This window comes from Dasypus novemcinctus, chromosome 2 (genome assembly GCF_030445035.2).
Source record: "Dasypus novemcinctus isolate mDasNov1 chromosome 2, mDasNov1.1.hap2, whole genome shotgun sequence".
NCBI classification, from domain to species: Eukaryota; Metazoa; Chordata; class Mammalia; order Cingulata; family Dasypodidae; genus Dasypus; species Dasypus novemcinctus.
This window is the reverse complement of record NC_080674.1, coordinates 113,059,826-113,078,775: the sequence shown is the minus strand read 5'-3', so window position 1 is coordinate 113,078,775 and position 18,950 is coordinate 113,059,826.

Sequence of the window (18,950 nt, the reverse complement as noted above, 5' to 3'; positions counted from 1 at the left end):
CAGTTATCAGTTAAATCAAAATTTTGGAGGGCTGAGGCAAAGGTATTTTTTTAAAGTGCCCCAGGTGATTCTAATGTGCAAGTCAGGATTAGAATCACTGAACCATCTTTTAAAACTAAAGAAAACGATTGTCTAATTATTAAGAAAATGAAATGACAAACAATAGACAGGGAGAAAATATTTGCAAAACACAAATCTAAAAAAGGACTTGTATCCAGGATTTACAAAGAACTCTTACACATTCTTGAGAAGACAATCAAATAAAAAACAGACCAAAGATATGAACAGACATTTCACCAATGAAGATTTAAAATTGACTAATAAGCTCATGAACAGATGCTAACATCATTAGTCATTAGGGAAATACAATAAAGTATCATTTCACCTCCTCTGGGAATGACGATAATAAATAACACTGATAATAACAAATGTTGGTGAGGATGTGGAAAAACAGGAGCCCTCGTACGCTGTTGATGGGAATGTAATATGGTATGGCCACTTTGAAAAACAGATGATTAATTTCTCAATAGATGAAACATAAAAGCACCATACAACCCAGCAATTCTACTCCTAGATACCTACCCAAGAGAAATGAAAACATGTGCCCATACAAAAATCTGTGAAAGTTCATAGCAGCATCATTCATAATAGCCCCAAACTGGAAAAAAAACCTTAATGTCCATCAACTGGTGAATGGATAGGTAAAATGTGGTATATCTACTACACCATGGAATATTATGTAGCAATAAAAAGGAACATAGTACTGACATGCTATGATATAGATGAACCTCAAGAACATTATATTAAGTGAAAGAAGTCAAACACAAAAGACCACGTATTGTAAGATTACATTTATTTGAAGTGTCCAGAAGAGGGAAGTCTATAGGGTCAGAAAAACTAATTATTGCCTGTGGTGGATGGTGGGTACAGAGGTTAACAATAGATGATGGGTATGAGGGATCTTACTGGGGTGATGAAAATATTTTAAAATTGTTTCATGGTGATGATTGCTCTACTTGGTTAAATTTACCAAAAAATATTGAATTGTATACTTGAATAGGATGAATTTTACAATATATAAAATATATCTCAATAAAGCTGTTAAAAAAAACAGTTTCTTAAATATGCCTGTATTGGGCTTTGGACTCAGAAAGCAATTGCTCCTTTCGCTGCATATGTGTACCTCTCCCAAATTCAGCTTACACATTCAAAATAGTTGATTCAGAAAATTTGTACAAAGCTTCTTCCTCTTCCCCTTCTTTCCTGCCCAATCTTAAATACAGTGGAGGGGGAAAAAATAGATTAAGTAGATAGCACTAGGACTGCTGTTTGGAAATATTGCAAAGTAGATGTTTGTGCTTGAATTTCTCTTTTGTGCTACTGGTAACTCAGATATTTCAGGCAGGTCAGTTTTAGGAAGGAGTACATAAGGATGCTGATATTCCTTAAAACTATTCATGTAAGTGCAATTTTTAGAAAGATTTCAGGTATTATAGGGTGTGTGCATATCCATTATTATGTTTTAAATTGCAACTCTATTTTAAACTTTTAAAAAATTTATAGAATAAAAGATTTCATCCTGTTTAAAGAACCTTCAGGAATCATCAAGTTGGTGATGACAGTATTTTGAAAGGTGCTAGAAATTGTCAATTGTCTTGGAAATTACTCATTGATGGCTATCATCTAATGCTTACAATTAAGGTCCATCCTAGTTCTTGATTCTTCAGAGGTTGGAAAACTACCAATACAGTAGTTTTCTTGGGCCAAATCCAGTCCAATGTATTTTTTAATGGTTGGGGGGGAAATCTAAAGAAGAGTAATTTTCACATGACATGTGAAAAATATGTGAAATTCATATTTGAGTGTCCATAAAGTTTCACTGGAACATAGTTATACTCTTTTGTCCACATATTGTTTATGGTTGATTTTGTGCTACAATGGCAGAGTTGAGCAGTTTCAACAGAAACCATATTGATTGAAATATCTAAAATAATACTATATGGCCCTTTTTAAAAAAATGCGCCGACTCCAGTATCAGCTGATTAAGATTATACTCCAGGGTAAAAATAAAATGGTGAATGGAGTGAATTGATTTTCAGCATTTTTTTAAAGCAGAGAAATTCAGTTCAAAATTGAATTCTTTCTAGTGTCTTTCCACATCTTCAGAATGAAACTAAAGTCATATCTAGGTCATCCTTGATATTGCCCTGGCTACCTCTCCAACTTCTATTATACTCTTCCTCAGTCACTTTGTTCCAGTCACACTGGCTCCTTGCTGTCCTGGGTGGGACTCCCATTTCAGGGCTTTACATTTGCTGGACTGCTTTTCCCACCAGACATTAGAAAAACCTGCTCATTCACTGCATTCCTCACTTTGATCAAATGTTATTTCATCAAGAGACCTTCCTTAAGCACTCTATTTAAAATAGCTCCCAGAGCCAACATAATTTTCTAGAATGTAAATCCTGTGAGAACAGATACTTCATTAGTTTAATTCAATCTTGGAAGTGCTTAGTTCAGAGCAGATACTCAAAAACATTTGATGAATGAATGAATAAATGAATGATTCCCTGAAATAGACATATGTGAGATATTGTATCAAATAGTGATTCATATCTGCTAGGTAAATTGACAAAATACATGCATGCACATATATATTATCCTGTTTTGTTAATGAAAGGATTTAAGACACAGCAGGGATAAAGTAATAACCCACTTGGGAACTGAGAAGGCATTTGTGGATGAAATTGGACCACTGTTGACTAAATTGTGTAATCTGAGATTATTGTGGACATGCTGAAGCCAGTTGCAGAGGACAAAATTGTGTACTGAGAAGGAGTTGCCAGATAGCAGGGCTAGAGCAGAACCACCAGTGATTGCCCACCAGATGGATGCATATTAGGTGTTCTCACTCAATTAGCTCATTAATCATCCCAGGGGCCTGTGGTAAAGCCTTTCTACAAACAAAGGAAATTGATCTTTGGAAGTAATTTGTCTTCATTTCCTCTCACTTTCTTCTGTAACTAAGTTAGCAAATTCTTTAAATGATGAGCCAACTAAGAGGAAAACAATACTTGCTATACTTGATACAATGAAGTTCTTTGAAGGAGAGGATATGGATAAAAGAAATTAAAGACTGATATGATAGTTTCTCCTCACAACAAGCAATGGAAATAAGATTGGTGGTAGTGAATTTGGTCCCAAAGTAGAAACTGGTCTGGAGATAGGAAGCAAATGGAAGAGATAAATGAGAAGTGGGAAGAGTTGATCTCATAAGAATTAGTGGTAGAGCCTACAAATTGTTATATATTATATGTTATATATGTTATATATTTATGTTATATATATTATATATATAAATATGTTATATGTATATGTTATAAATTATCTGGAAGAGGCCTTATCAGAGAATTATTGGATCAAAACCAACTTTTCCTTTATATAGCAGAAAGAATTTAGGATAAGAGAGCAGTCATTGGGATGTTACTGAATCCTATCTCAACCTGAGGGATTTTGAAGCACTAAATTAGGTCCAATTAAATGAACTGTTGTCATCCAAGAAGAGAAAAGGAATTGAATATGTGCTTGTGTGCATCTATGTGTGTGTGTCTTGGGGGTAGAGGTGGAAGTGAATGAAGATGAAACCAAAATAGGAATTTTTGATGGGAGAAAATATTTGGAAATCATACATTCGACAAGGATTTAATATCCATGATATACAAAGAGAGCCTACAACTCAAAAATAAAAGACAAATGGCCCAATTTTTAAAATAGGCAAAAGACTTGAACAGACATTTTTCTAAAGAAGAAAATCAAATGGTGAAGAAAAAAACACATGAAAAAATGTTCACCATAACTAGTTACTAGGGAAATGCAAATCAAAACCACAATGAGATATCATTTTGTACCTACTAGAGTGACCACTATGAAGAAAAAAGAAAACTATAGGTGTTGGAGAGGATGTGGAGAAACAGGAATGCTTATTCACTGTTGGTGGGAATGTAGAATGGTACAGCTGCTATGGAAGTCTGTCTGGCAGTTTCTAAGAAAGTTAGATATAGATCTGTCATGTGAACCAGCAATACCACTACTAGGTGCACAACCAGAAGAACTGAGAGCAGGGACACAAACAGACATCCTCACACCCATGGTGATAGTGGCATTATTCACAATCGCCAAAATATGGAAACAACCCAGATGCTCATCAACTGACGAATAGATGAACCAATTGTATTATGTACACATGATAGAATATCATTCAGCTGTAAGAAGAAATGAAGTTGTGAAGTGTATGACAACATGGATGAACCTGGAGGACATTATGTTGAGTGAAGCAAGCCAGATGCAAAAGACAAATGTTGTATGATTTCACTATTATGAACTGAATATAATGAGGAAACTCACAGAATTAATAGTTAAATATAAGTTGCCAGAAAATAGAATGAGGGTGTGGGAAGTAGAGTATAGGGGAACCTCTTATATTTTTTAATGTAACATTTTGTGTGATCTATGTATCTTTAAAAAGTAAAAAGAAAATAAAATGGTTAAAAAAAAAAAGTCAACTGTATATGGTAATCACATCTACAAAATACCTTTACAGCAACATCTTGGATAGAGTTTGGCCAAATGATTGCACATGATAACCTAACAAAGTTGGAACACAAAATTAACCATCACAGTTATGATGTGCACTTTTTTTTATAAATTGCTGAATTTGATTTGCTAAAATTTTGTTGAGGATTTTTGCATGTAAGTTCATGTGAGATATTGGTCTGTAACTTTTCTTTCTCATAATGTCTTTGTCTGATTTTGGTTTTATAGGGATGCTGGTCTCATCAAATGAATTGGGAATTGTATTCTCTGCTTATATATTTAGGAATAAATTGTAGAGAATCGGTAAAAAAAAGATAATAGAATGAGGTTAGAGAATGGAAAGCTGAGGTTTAATCTGTGGAGAATTGGTAAAAAGGTTATTAGTAAATCTTTTGAAATGAATAGAAATAATGAAAGCATGTCAAAGTATAATTAGCATTGCCAATATATGGGTATGATAGTGGTTGGAAGGGAAAGTCTAAGGTCGTGCATATCATTAGAAGGAAAAATATAAAAATGAAACACAGGACTATAAAGCATAGGGAACCCTCTTGTGAAAAATATGTATGGTGCTTGTATAAGAATGTTTCCCCTGAAATAGAACAAATGCATGTCAATGTTAAAAGATGTTAATATCAAGGTGATATTTGACAAAAATACAACCAAGGCAAACTATGGACAATAGTATATAGTCATATATTAATAACTATCAATCAATGGTAAAAAAACAAAACACAGGAAGTATGCTCGGGGAGCGGATGTAGCTCAAGTGGTTGAGTGCTTGCTTTCCATGTACGAGTCCTGGGTTTGATCCCCAGTACCTCCTAAAAACAAACAAACAAATGAAAAAAAAACAACTCTCATTGGGAAGCAGATGTAGCTCAGTGGTTAAACACCTGCTTCCCACGTATGAGATCCTGAGTTCAATCCTCAGTACCTCCAAAAAACAAAACAAAACAAAAAAACAGGAAATATGCTAAGTGAAAGAAACTAGACAAGAAGTACTAAATATTGTTTGACTCCATGTATGCAAATTGTGAATACCAATAAAATTATAGAGGGAGCAAATGTGGCTCAAGCAGCTAAGTGCCTGCTTCCCACTTGGGAGACCCGGGGTTCAGTTCCCAGGGCTTCCTAAAAAACAAACAAGCAAAACAAACGAAAAAAACAACTTAGGGTTGCTGATGTGGCTCAGTGGTTGAGTGCCAGCTTCCCACATAGGAGGTCCTTGGTTAATATCTACCTTTGTACCTCATTAAAAAAAAAAAAAGAGATGGAAATAGATAAGCAGTTATGTATGGTAGAAGGATAGAGAGATTGAGAGGTGACTACTAATGTTGGCAGAAAGCTCTGTGTTCTGGGCTTCTAGATTCTTGGCTTACGTAGCATAAAAGAATTTAAGAACATGCCATAGAGTAGGCAGAGGAGAAAAGAGTTCATTAAGAAACAAGAAAAGAGAACATAGTCCTAGATAGGGTTGTGGGCATATTGCAGAATAAGATGTGTGCGTGCTGCCCCAAGTTCGGCCTTTTTAAAGTCTTTCCTCCTCCATCTTCATAATGCTGAGGAGGGACCCTAGCTGTTTGTTCTTCTGATTCGTTACCCCACCTGTTAGTTCTCAGGGGGCCAATGGTAGGGCCTTTTGAAGATATCCAGGCCTTCCCCTTGACCCTGAACAGGATCTCAATGCAACTGGGATCTCATTCCAAATGGGGTCTTATTCTAAATGGGAATCTCATGGCCAGGGTCTTGTAGGGTCTTTCTGGCTTCATTCTTGGTGGCAGCCTTTCCCTCAAGGGGTTTCCTGGCGGGATTTCATGGCCAGGCCAGAGCCACCTTCCCTCTTTAACTATACTAACCTGCCCAACTAAGAGGAAGAATTTTTTCCGTTGGTTTGTTTTGGTTGTTTGGTGTTTTTTCCTTTCTTTTTCATTTTTTGAGTAATGAAAATGGCCCGATATTGATTGAATTGATGAATGCACAAGTCTGTGATTATATCAAATGCCATTGGTTGTTTATTTTATGACTATGTTTCAATAAAATTGATTTAGAAAAAGAACAATGTGATCTGAAAAAAAAGTTTTTAATTGTCGAAAGTCCACATGTTGATGCATCAGTAAACTAGCAATTTGACTAAATAACAAACAAAACAAAACAAAACAAAACAAAACGGGGAAGGGATTTGAAAGACACAGGGCCAGAAGGAGTTTTGGGTTAAGAAAAGTATTTGTAGGAACACAAGTGACAGAGTAATAAAATTGTGCATGTGCTTTTGTTTTTGAAGGATAACTGAAAAGATAACTGAAACTCTTTCTAAGAAATTCTGACATCACCACCAAGACCAAAAATCCTTTTTCTTACTTTTATCTAAAAGTATGGTGTTGATATAATTGGATGAGAAAAATGGGACTAGAAGATCAACTAAACTGTGGGTAGGAGGTGGCTGTTTATAAGGGCTGTGATTTTGAAAATATTAATACTAGGTTGAGAAGAACAGAGGAATGAATGTAGGATATCAGGTGAGAAAAGCACAGTGGGTTTTGTTGGTAGTTTTTAATCAGTCAGAATTTATCACCAACCATTTGTCTTAACACCAATTATACCTACTTGGCTATGTACTTGGAAAAGAACTTGACATATTAGTCTGTTTTTTTTTTATTAGGCACTGCCTATATTCTAGAGACTTTTGCTTCTCTATTTGAGAACATAGCACAACTCCCCAGGATAGGAATCCAATATTTTCTTGTTTATTGATATAATGCACTATGACAAGATGAACACTTACAAATTCCATAGAAGCCTGACCCAGGTGCACCCTGTCCTGTATTCCCCCAGTCCCCTGACATCCAACACCCAACATCTAACACCAGTAATCCACCCCTGCTATATTTCTATACAAATTTTTTGTTCATTTCTTAACTGGTTTGTCTTTATGTTTTTGAGTTGAAGGATTTAAATATTCTGGACATTAAAGTCTTCTTGGATTTGTGGTTTGCAAATATTTTTTGCAATTGTGTAGGTTGGCATTTTACTTTTAATGATAAGGTCCTTTGATGCACAAAAGTTTTAAATTTTTGTGAGGTCTCATTTATCTGTTTTTTTTGTTGCTTGAGCCAAATACAAGGTCTTTAAAAATGCTTTTTTTTCCCTAGAAATTTTTTAGTTCTGACTCATATACAGGTCTTGATCCATTTTGAGTTGATTTTTGCATATGGTGTGAGATAGGGGTCTAACTTCTTTTTTTCCTTTCTTTCCTTTTTTGCAAATGGAGATCCAGTTTTCCCAGTACCATTTGTGGAAAATACTATTCTATCCCACTTGAGTATGCTTTGCACCCTTGTTAAAATTCATTTGGCTATAAATGTGAGGGTTGAATTTTTAGCTCTCATTTCCATTGGTCTAGATGCTTGTCCTTGTGCCAGTACCATGCTGTTTTGATTATTGTGGCTCTGTAATAAGTTTTTTTATTTTTATTTTTTAAAAAGATTTATTTATTTATTTCTCTCCCCTCCCCCCCACCCCGGTTGTCTGTTCTCTGTGTCTATTTGCTGTGTCTATTTTGTCGCTTCTCTTGTCAGTGGCACAGGAATCTGTGTTTCTTTTTGTTGCATCATCTTGTTGTGTCAGTTCTCCTTGTGTGCGATACCATTCCTGGACAGGCTGCACTTTCTTTCATGCTGGGCGGCTGTCCTTACAGGGCACACTCCTTGTTGTGTGGGGCTCTCCTACACGGGGGACACCCCTGCATGGCACAGCACTCCTTGCGTGCATCAGCACTGTGCATGGGCCAGTTCCACATGGGTCAAGGAGGCCCAGGGTTTGAACCGCGGACCTCCCAATGGTAGACAGATGCCCTAACCACTGGGTCAAGTCCGCCACCCTGTAATAAGTTTTTAAGATAGGAAAGTGTGAGTCTTCCAATTTCATTCCTTTTCAAGGAGGCTTTGGCTATTTGGGGCCTCTTACTATTCCATATAAATTTGAAAATCGACTTTTCCATTTCTGCAAAGAAGGTTGTTGGGACTTTGATTGGGGTTGCATTGAATTTATAAGTTGCTTCAGGTAAAATTGACATCTTAATATTTAGACTTCCAATGAATGAACATGGAATGTCCTTTCATTTATTTAGGTCTTTGATTTCTTTTAGCAATATTTTGTAGTTTTCTGTGTAAAACTACTTTAAGTTCTTGGTTAGACTTATTCCAAGATATTTGATTCTTTTAGTTGCTATTGTATCAGAAATTTTTTTCTTGATTTATTCTTCTGACATTCTCTGAGCTATTTCAGTACTCTGTTAATCGTAGTAAAATGATAGTAATATAATGTTTTTTGCTGGTGAAGATGAAATTGATTGTTTCCCTGTGGATTTTGACATTTTTGCATCTATTAACAAATTTATTTCAGCACTCCTGATTGCCTCATTTTGTGCCTTATCTTTGGAATCCCCTTGGACTGGTATTTAATACTTGTCTAGTCCCCTCATTTATTGAGTTAAAAAATTATTTAACACAAGTTCATTTTATTTTTGTACAAGTCTCATGATTTTATCTTTTTTAAAGAATTACTCTTTAGTAATGGGTTAAGACAGACATAATTTATTGTAAAAGGCCACTTAGACACCTAAGAAGAGGATATCACTTGGATCACTCATTCTACTTTCATTGAGCACCAACTATGTGTCAAGATAGTGGGGTTGCAACTTTGAATAGGGAAGACCTGCTCCTCACCTCCCAGAATTTACGATCTAGTGAACAATCAGTCCTTCATACTGCAATTATGCATTTATTTATTATTTACAAAGTTTCCCTAAACTTCCCTAGTTTGATACGGTACTTTTTGTTTGTTTGTTTTTAGGAGATTAAACCTGGGGACTCGGACATGGGAAGCAGGCACTCAGTCACTGAGCTACTCCCGCTCCCCCAGATCACAACTATTTATTAAAGCCTAGTCTTTGTTCTACATTCCATCACATTTGAGTTAAATAAACTTTCCAATTTGGACTGCATACTTTACCAAAATGTTTAATAAAGTTGCACTGGGAAATGTGTCATACATTCCAAGGGTCTTTTGTTGATTACATTAAAAACCTTAGTAACATTTCTCCAGCTTTCTCAAATACAAGAGGAAATGTTCTACTCTCACAATTTCTTATCACTGCAATATCAGTAATAATTTACAAGTGAATATTTAGCTCCTCTTTTTTTACATTGGGAGTTGCCTATATTATCAAATATTATCAATGAAATACATATGCTGTTCCAATGATACCGATATCACTGAAAAAGGTTTCCTAAATTCTTATTTGGAATTGCCTTCATATGCTGAAGTACACTATTGTGAATATCTCAGTGTAAGTTTACATCCATTTAAGGAGGACTTAATTTTAGAAAGAGTGAAAAATCTTTTGGAAGAATTTCAGTGGAAGTCAATTCTGTGTGATATTGTGATTTTTTTCAAAGCAATGCATTGGTTCTGATCTTCTTATTCTATACATATCTAAATTGATAAGTTATTTAGATAAGCTCCTTTCCAAGTTCTTTGAGTCACAATACCACAAGAAAAGCAAAAATCATCCAAAAGCATTTAAAGAATTCATAAAATATTAAGTGAAATTTCCACATAGTTCTTTCCAAATTCCCTCCCAGATCCCCCACCTCCCCCAATTACTAGTGGTTGCCACTAGCAACAATAGGATGTATATCAATGCCAAATTTTTCACAAATTCGTGAAGATATATCTATGTATATTAATCACACATATTTTTAATTATCTAGAATTATGCAGTACAATTTACAAGTCTGCAATTTACCTTTTACTCATAATGATTTATCTTGGGCAACTTTTTACACAGAACGCAAAGATTTTTCATGGTGGTGCATTATAATTTATTCAACTATTCTTCCATTAACAGCCATTTAAATAATTTCCAATATTTTGCCATTGCAAAAAAAAGTCAGTCGTAACCTTTGAACATATATCTGAATATTCTTCTGCTGTTATTTCTGTAGATTAAATGGATATAAGCATTTTTATTATCATAGATTTTTCCAAATTGTTTTCCCCAAAGATTGTAGAAAGTATTGCTCTACCAAGAGTATAGAATTTGAAACCCCACACTCATCAACAATGGATTGTATTAAGTTCTTGTTTTTTTGGCAGTCTAATGGGTGAAAAATTGTATCTCATCATTACGTAACTCCAATTTTCCCAAAATGAAGTTGAATATATTTTCATGTATTTATTAATGGTATCTATTTTTAAAAATATTTCTTTTCATATTCTTTGCCCACTTTTTCCTATTGAACTGCTTATATAATTTTTTATTAATTTTTAGATGCCCTCTAAATATTAGGGTTATTAACCCTTTGTTTATTAGTGTCATTTATTTTCTCCCAATCTTTTGAGTTTGCTCATATGTGTCATTAATTATATAAAACTATATAATATTTTTATGTCATCAAATCTGTCACTCTCCTAAAACTTCTGGTCCCCCTGCATTGCTTAGAAAGGCCATATTTTTTATTTCACATGAGAAATGAAGGTAATAAAATAATGGTAATTATTTCAGTGATAATATTACAATGATAATATTAGTGTGTGAAAAATGACAAACACTTCTCAAGTATCCGAAATCAAAGTGAGAAAACTTTTTTAAAAATAAAGAACTATTATAAAATAAAAACCAGTTCCATTCATAATTAAATTGGACCTGACTCGTTAATGTTTAGGAATTTTATGAATTTGTATGAAAATAGGGGGGAAATAATGGGAATTGGGAAGTTTCTCCACCTATTATTATTCAGACATGTCACAAAGAAGTCTTGACTCCCCATATTCACATGCATATACATGCATTGACACATGCACATACTTCCCCCGAGAGTAAAATAAGATTTATATGAAGGTATAAGGCAGCAGTCAAAGGGAATCAGAAAGGAGAGCATGCCACCTATGACAGGCTTCCCAAACTTTTGGATCTATTTCCCTGGAGGGGACAAAGGACTCATTCCCATTTTTCAGTTTGGGATGGGAGAGGAGACTCTTAATAAGTGTCACTGAATAGCCAAACTTAGAGAAGATTATGTTTATGTCTGCTTTAATAATTGGGTTATAGGAAATATATTTTTAAATCCTGGTACCCTGCCTTAACATGTGCCCTTGTCTTAAAGTATAGTCAGTGGTAAATAATGGACTCCAAATAGAGTTGATTCCTAGGTATCAATATATACTGTGTGATTGACTAACATACCACAAACTAAATAAAAAATGATTAACAGTGATGTATCATTAAAAAGCAAGTAAAATATAATTAAACCCAAGACCATTCAGGATAACACTGTTGACATTCTGGATAAATTGGTATCCTTTCTGGATGCTGAGGGAATTTGTTATATATGTTCTGAGGTTACATAGAAACAATTCCCAAATCATTTTTTCCCATTGCTTTTCACGCTTGGGTATGACACTAGCTTCTCATAGAGGTGAAAAAACAACTAAAAAAATTATCATCCCTTTCTATCTTTCTATATTAGAGGATTATATGTTCCCTGAATATTGACAAAAACCAATACTTCATCACTTGGCTCAGGAAGCAGCATGTGGTAAAAAGTCCCATAACCCACAACATTGTATTTTATGTATGATTTTTTTTGTAAGCCAACTTCTCTAATAAAAAAGTTATAAAATTAAAATTTTTAAAAGTTCCATAATCCATGGATTTAAAATTTCAGCACTATCGGAGGATCAGAGAGATGGAAGCCATAGGCAGTGGCTCTGGCCTACTATCCTTCCTGTTTTTCACCTGTGTCAGGAGGGATTACATGTATTACTTGAATGGTACCTTCAATCCTACCAGTTTGTGGATCCAGGTTATGACTGCTTTGTCTCCAGATATAGTTATGGGTTAGAAAGGAATAAGTTGCTATAAGTAATTAGACATTGGGGTGGAGAAAATAAATTTGAGACGTAGATGTTTGGTTATTATATTTAACAAATCCTCAACGTGTGGAGTTGTGCAAGTGTCTTGCCATTTCTTTTTTTTTAAAAATTATTTATTATTAATTTCTCTCCCTTTCCCGCCCCCCCCCCCCCTTGCCCCCCAGTTGTCTGCTGTCTGTGTCCATTTGGTGTGTTTTCTTCTGTGACCGCTTCTATCCTTATCAGCGGCATTGGGAATCTGTGTTTCTTTTTGTTGTGTCATCTTCTTGTGTCAGCTCTCCGTATGTATGGCGCCATTCTTGGGCAGGCTGCGCTTTCTTTCGAGCTGGGCAGCTCTCCTTACAGGGCACACTCCTTGCGCGTGGGGTTTCCCTATGCAGGGGACATGCCTGTGTGGCACGGCACTCCTTGTGTGCATCAGCACTGCGCATGGGCCAGCTCCACATGGGTCAAGGAGGCCCAGGGTTTGAACCTTGGACCTCCCATGTGGTAGGCGGACACCCTATCCACTGGGCCAAGTCTGTTTCCCTTCTGCCACTTTTGAGTCACAAAAAAAAATAATTTTACTTACCCCACCTTTCTTTATTGTGAGCAAGTACGTAACCATTTAAAATTATGTACAAGAAACCCAAATGTTATTAAACAAGAGGAGAAACAAATTGGTTACAGAGACACACAACTTAATTGTTTTCGTACAGGCATTGTTTCTACCAATTAAGGATTAAATAATTAGCTACAATATGGGACATAGCTGGGCATAGAACTGAGGGAACATAAATCTTAGAAAACCTTTCTATTAATTCATTTGTGAAGTAAAGATAAATATATGACTTTTAAGAAAACAACTATAAAAAAGCCCTACCTTACCTCAATCATCCCATTAATTAGTAAAAAAGGTGTGAGAATAATGAATTGTCTGTACTAGCTCCTGGTTAGTTGTTTGCTTTTATGAACTTGAATTAATTTTGGGGGAGTTATAGATAAATATTTGTTTGGCTTTCTTCTGTTAAAAATACATTGGAGGGAAGTGGATATGGTTCAAGTGATAGAGCTTTTGCCTGCCATATGGGAGGACCTGGGCTCCATCTCTGGGGCCTCCTGGTGAAAAAGAAGAGAAAGCATGCCTACATGGCAAGTCAGTGCCTGCACAAGTGCCTATGTGGTGAGACAGTGCCCCGCACCAAGTGAGTCATGCAGCAAGATGATGACGCAAAAAAAGAGACAAGGGGAGAGTCAAGGTGAAGCACAGCAGAAACTAGTAACTAAGGGGGTGCAATTGACAGGGAACCTCTCTCCCCATCAGAGGGTCTCCAAGATCGAATCCTGTTGAATCCTAGAGGGGAGAAAATGGGAAGAGAAGACAACACAGACAGCAAAAACAGCAGGGCAGGAGGAGGGGAAGTGGGGGGGGGGGGCAGGGAATAAATAAACAAATCTTAAAAATAAAAACATCTGGGAAGGAGATGTGGCTCAAGTGATTGAGCTCCCACTTACCACATGGGAGGTCCCAGGTTCAGTTCCCAGAACCTCCTGGGGAAGATGAGCAAGAGAGTGAGCTGGTGTGATGGGCTGGCATGATGAGCTGATACAACAAGGAGACACAAAGAGGAAACAATGAGAGAATCAACAAAGCAGGGAGTGGAAGTGGAAGTGGCTCAAGTGACTGAGAGCCTCTCTCCCACATGGAAGGTCCCAGTTTTAGTTCCTGGTGGCTCCTAAAGAGAAGATAAGCAGACACGGGGAGCACACAGGGAATGGACACAGAGAGCAACAGTGAGCACAAACAATGGAGGCGGGCCGGATAAACAAATCTTAAAAAAAATAAATCGTCTTGGTTTTCACAGGACTACATTCCATGCTTAAATTAGTTATTTATTGCTGCATCTACCACAAACCAAATGACTTAAAACAACATCCATTTATTATCTCTATAGTCACAAGTGCTGGCATGGCTCAACTGGGTTCTCTGCTCAGGTTCTCACAAGGGAGTGTCAGCTGGCTGGACTTCCTTCTGAAGTCCAGTGTCTTCTTCCAAGTTCATGTGGTTGTTGGCAGAATTCAAAAAATTGCTGGCCAACATCAGGGGTTGTTATCATTCCCTAGAGGCCATCTGCCATTTCCTGCCATGTAGCTCTCTCTATAACATTGGAGTCTGCTCCTTTGAAGCCAATAAGAAAGTACCCTCTGCTGCTTAGAATTTCTGACTTCTCTCTGGTTGATTTTCTTTCAAAGACCTACCTGATCAGGTCAGGCCCACCCAGGATAATCTCCCTTTTGATTAAATTAAACTGATTAGGGGCCTTAATGACATCAGCAAAATCCCATCACCTTGGTCATACAACAAACCCTAATTATGGGAGTGACAGTCATTCATATATATATACCCTGCCTGTGCTTATAAGAGGGGATTATACAGGGTGGATACACCAGGAATAAGAATCTTGAGAGGCATCTTAGAATTCTGCCTGCTGTAGTGACAGAAATTTTATTAGCTTCTTTAAAAAAAGTTTATTAAACATATTTTCCATTATTAAAATAATACTACAGGCATTTATAAAATAAAACACATAAATTTGTACCACAATGTCAACACCACCAGTACTTAGGTGATTTTCCTTTTTTTTCCCATGAACAAGGTTGGTTACTTTTGTATGGTTGTGATAATTCTTTATACACAATTTTGCACAGGGCTTAAATATATATACACGCACACACACACATATAAATCATCATCTATAGTAATTTTGTTGAGAAAGTCTGTTTCCATTGTTTCTGATGCTGTTTTCAAAAATAGTGGCTTATGGACTTTTACTCTGAGTGGTATAGGTTCTCTCTTGCTGTTTTGATCTTTCTTGTATGAGAGACATGCAGAGAAAGAAAAAGTGAGATAGGTCAAGGAAATTGAGATGTAGCAAAAGTATAAACACTCACATTTTAGACAATCCAAATACTACTCCCCTCCGCCTCCCGCTTACCTGACTCAGAGGACAATCAGGAACAGGGTGAGGAAAGTTTTGGAAAAGCTTTCCTCAAACGGTGGCTTTTAAACCAAAAGAGGCAGTTTTCTAGGATATCTTAGAAGAAAAATGATAGAAAAATACTAAATCCTTTTTATATAATGATTGATGGGAGTTAAGAAGATATATTCTTCATGGAGGTACATCTTATACCTTGAAGCAGTTCATTCTTAACCACTTATCCTTTCTAGGTTTCTTCCTAAAACAAGTTCAATACTGCGGCGGCTTGCTCGGTCGGTAGAGGTGGGGTCTGGCTGCGGATGAGGGGTCGGTCCAGCTCTGGACGAGGGGTCGGTCCCGCTTGGGACGAGGGGTCGGTCCGGCAGCAGACGAGGGATCGGTCTCACAGGGGTTGCGTGGTTCGGCACATCATCCCCACTATAAATGCCTTAATTTATGCTTTTAAAGCCTCTCCCTTGACCCTTTAAACAACCCTAAGTAGTCTTCCTGCTAAGGGCTTCTTCCCAGTTTACCTTCCCAAGTTGCCAGATAATTTTCTTAAAAAATGGAACTAAGTCCCTATCACATGGAACTTGCTTTCTAATAGAAGAGACTGTTAATATAAATAACAAAATAAATTTTTGTTTTATTTCCATAAAGAAAAAAAAAGGGGGAGGTAAGGGAAAAGGTAAAGAAGGGAGTAATTTAAAAAAGGGTAGTGACATTTGAGAGACCTGTGTAATGACTGTTAATGCCCTACAGCCAAAGACCAGGAACACACCTATAGGTGAACAAAGTTAAATCTGATTTGTTAGAAGGCAGATTAAGAACCATGGGGAACTGTGGGCACCTCAGTAGGAGGGATGTAAAAGACTTACAGGACTGAGTTTGTCTTGGGTGATTTGGGGTAAGGTTCAAGACTTTGTCCTGGATGGGATGCTGCTAGGAAACAGAGGTAATTCTATGATTGGGTAACATTCTTATCTAGAAGGCAGGAAGAATTTTATGATTTGCTTACATTCTTAACTAGAAGGCTAAGGCTATAATTTGCAAAGAAACAGCAGTAACTTATATTAGCCATTTGGTCATTTTATTTATTATTTTTATTAGTGTTTGGTCTTTTTATGGTTTGGAGAATATTCTTGTTTTTGCTATGTTCAGACCTAATTATGAAGGGTGTCCAGTTTTTGTTATGTCCACATGATCAATGAGTAGCCTTGTTTGATACTGGTGTTCTGTGAGAGTGAGAACAGGAAACTCCCAGACCTAGCTGTGAATGCCAGGGCAGCTCCTAACAACACTAAGGCCTAGCTGGAAGTACCATGCCTGCTTCCTGCTGTCCAGGGTTGCTTTTCTTTTCATTACCAAAGCTATCTACTGCTACAATTGCTTTTGTAATCGCAATTTATAATGCTTTTACTTATTTTATATCCTGAATATTTAGAACATTTATCAGCATTATTAAGGGTAATGAGTTCTAAAACTGTATTACAAATCAGGAGAAAAGAATAGCACCTAACAATCATTAATATAATACGCAAGACTCCTTGCTACATGCTGTGGTAAAGAGGGAAATGAAGAGTGAGGGATAATCCTAGGTCTCAAGGAACTTACAACTTTTCTGGGTAGAACTGGTGGTCATGATGGGTGGTGGGAACAGACACGAGAAGCTCTTAACTATAAAAAAATAAGTGTATAACACAAAACAGGCAGCAAATCTAAGTCAAACCAAGGACGATTTGTTCATGACTGAATGGCTCTAGTAGTGGGAGTAAAAAGACTAGTCCTGAGACTTTTGGAATCCACTTTAAAAGTCTTAGAGTTACTTGTGTCACCTCTGAAAACAGGAAGTTGGAATTAGACCATATCTGTAGCTCTGGTAGGTTTCATGATGCTAGGTTGTCTCCGCAGTCATGAGGAGCTTGTTAAACTCAGGAATAGATTCCAGGGCCCCAACTCCAGAAAGTCTGATTCAGTGAATCTGGGATAGGTTCTTGGATCTGAATTTTAAAAGTTCCCAAAGTGATTATTCATGCAATCAGACTGGAAATCAGTGAATTACATTTTCTCCAGGATTTTGTGACTTTGGAGGGGAGAAGACTGGGGTGTTGTGGAGGGACATAATATTTGAGAAATACTTTTAATGGTAAAATTAAGTATTAAACAGTAGTACTGCCTCAGTATTGCCTCAGTATCCCCTTGGCCTCCCATGGTAAAGTCTTCCTCCAGTGAACAAATGAGATTAAAACATTACATCCACAGTTGTGGGCTAAGGTCCCTAGCATTTTCTGCATAAGGGAGACTAAATAAACCCTCTGTTTAGAACACTTTCCTCATAAATCCTTTTTAAAAATGAACCCTGTATACTCCTTTTTCCTGATATGTACATCTGGTAAAAAAATGTTATAAAGGAATATATCATAAGCAGAGACAATAAATTTTATCACGGACCTTTGTTTTTCCCCAACACTCTATTATAAAAAATTTCAAAAATAGAAAAGAAAATATTGTAATGAATATCCATAAACCTATCACCTAGATTCTATCAACATTTTGTTTGCTTTATCTCATATATATCTATCTAGCCATCCATCAATCCATAAACATTTTCTTAAATTTATTTATTTCCCTCAGTCCCCCTTGTCTGCTGTGTCTGTTCACTGTACGTTCTTCTGTGTCTGTTGTATTCTCATTAGGTGGCTCCAGGAAACCCATCCTGGGACCTTCAAGAGTGGGAGAGAGGCGCTCATTCTCTTGCGCCACCTGAACTCCCTAGTTCATTGCATCTCATATTGTCTGTTCTCTATGTCTCTTCTTGTTGTGTCATCTAGCTGCATCAGTTGTCCGTATGGGCGGCACCACTCCTGGGTGGGCTACACTCCTGTGTGCATGTGGGGGGACCCTGTGCGTGGCGGCACTCCTTGCACGCAGCAGCACTCCGTGTAGGCCAGCTTGCCACACGGGCCAGGAGGCAATGGGTTATCAAATCCTGGACCTCCTATATGGTAAGCAGAAACTCTATCCATTGAGTTACATCCACTTCCCTCCACCAACTTTTAAAAATGCATGTCAAAGTTAATTGTAGACATCAGTACACTTCATAAGCCTTAAACATTTCAGCATGTATATCATTAACTAGACCAATATTTTTAGGTAAACTTTACATACAGTGAAATGCACAAAACTTAAGACCATTTAATAAGTTTTGACAAATGTATACACCTATATAACCCAATAACCATCACCCCAGTTACCCATCCAAGTTAATGTCTCTTGCCAGTTAACCCCTGCCTTCCCATCCCACAGGCAACCGCCACTGGGAGTTTTTTCATCTTCATAGATTAGTTTTGCCTGTTCTGGAATTTCATATAAATGGAACTGTGCTCTTATTTTCTAAGAATTCTCTCATTTAACACAAACTTTTTGAAATTCGTCTATTTTTGTGTGTGTGAATCAGGTCAC